The sequence below is a fragment of the Microtus pennsylvanicus genome, chromosome 8 (genome assembly GCF_037038515.1).
Source record: "Microtus pennsylvanicus isolate mMicPen1 chromosome 8, mMicPen1.hap1, whole genome shotgun sequence".
Lineage (NCBI taxonomy): Eukaryota > Metazoa > Chordata > Mammalia > Rodentia > Cricetidae > Microtus > Microtus pennsylvanicus.
In genome coordinates this window covers 11603785-11605000 of record NC_134586.1, presented here as the reverse complement: position 1 = coordinate 11605000, position 1216 = coordinate 11603785, and the positions used below count along the sequence as shown (strand labels likewise).

Below are 1216 nucleotides of genomic sequence, written 5' to 3'. Positions count from 1 at the left end.
CCGGTGAGAAGAAAAAAATTACACGGCACACCTGGGACAGATGAAGCCAAACTAGTGCTTTTATAATGCCAATCAGCGCGGCTGTTAGCATCCCTCTAATTAGGGAAGCAGCCTAAAACAGAGCGCACTTGGGGAAATGGTAATGTTATGGTTTTGCACTTAAAAGGAGCACATTTCCTGCGCTGTAAGGATCTGGGATTGGGGCTGACAAGTCCTTTAATTAATGGCAGGATTCCCTGTGTGTGCAAGTGTGTGTGCTTGTTTTAATTCATAAAAGTGGACAAAGGGTGCTAGGAAAGGGGGGGGGGGTGCTGTGGGAAGGGAGGGGAGAACCCATTAGTTTGAAGATGAGCAGAGTTCATAGCTACAATCATTCTTTTTTCCTTTTTTAAATCCCCAAAGGACTAAGGTGCAGAACTGGAGTGAGCAGCTCCCCCCTCCCCCCCCCCCACTGAATTTGAATGCTGGGATGAATAAAAGCTTAAGACCACAAGGCAAACAGAGTTTTAGATAACTCATTTCTCAAGTGGACCGCTCTTGTCTCTTCTACAGCCCTTCCCACTGTCTCCTTGGGTAGTGTTCTCCACAGTTCACCTGGGCTCCTGGGTAGAGTTCCCTACTCAGGAGGGTCTGGACTTCTCTTTCATTTCCCAATATGGAAGACATATGTGGTGTCAATTATTCCAGGATCCAGAACACGCCTCTTTCTTGTTAAATGTGAACAAGTATCCTGAGAAAAAAAAGTGTTAGTATTTGTTTTTTGGAGGGCTTTGAAATATCACTTTGAAGCTGGAAGCATCAGGTTCGCACAAGGTTTTAAATGGCTTTTGAATGCTCGGGAGAAATTTGCCAATAAGTCCAAAAACTGTTTCAACATTTGCCCTCTCCTGCCCTCTGCAGGGATTCACCAATAGGCACGCAACGGTCCTTGGGCACAGTAGGTTCCTACTAGGTGGGCTATTTAAGAGGGAAATGCATTTAAGATTCATTTCCATCTTATCTAGTTTATAATTTATCCTTTCAAAAATAAATTCCAAAGATTCTATTGCCATCTCACACATACCAGCAAGTAGCCTAAAAATTGGAATGGTCACCAGAGCTACAGTGATGGGTAACACAAATTTATCTTCCATCAGTTTAGTGCTTGACGTGGGACTCTGTGGAAAAAAACAAACAAACAAAAAAACCCAAAAAACAAAAAAACTTAAATTTGTCT

At 42.9% G+C, this 1216-nt stretch overlaps 1 long non-coding RNA gene across 1 annotated transcript in view; it reads left to right on the top strand.

Moving 5' to 3' along the window:
* Positions 1–487, top strand: part of LOC142855866 (uncharacterized) — a 4596-nt gene extending 4109 nt beyond the window's left edge. Inside the window, exons 2-3 of the long non-coding RNA XR_012911553.1 lie at positions 1–3; positions 403–487. The exon at positions 1–3 is cut by the window's left edge and continues 45 nt beyond it. This is a non-coding gene — a long non-coding RNA (uncharacterized LOC142855866). The remainder of the gene's footprint in view (positions 4–402) is intronic.
* Positions 488–1216: the final 729 nt, after the last annotated feature.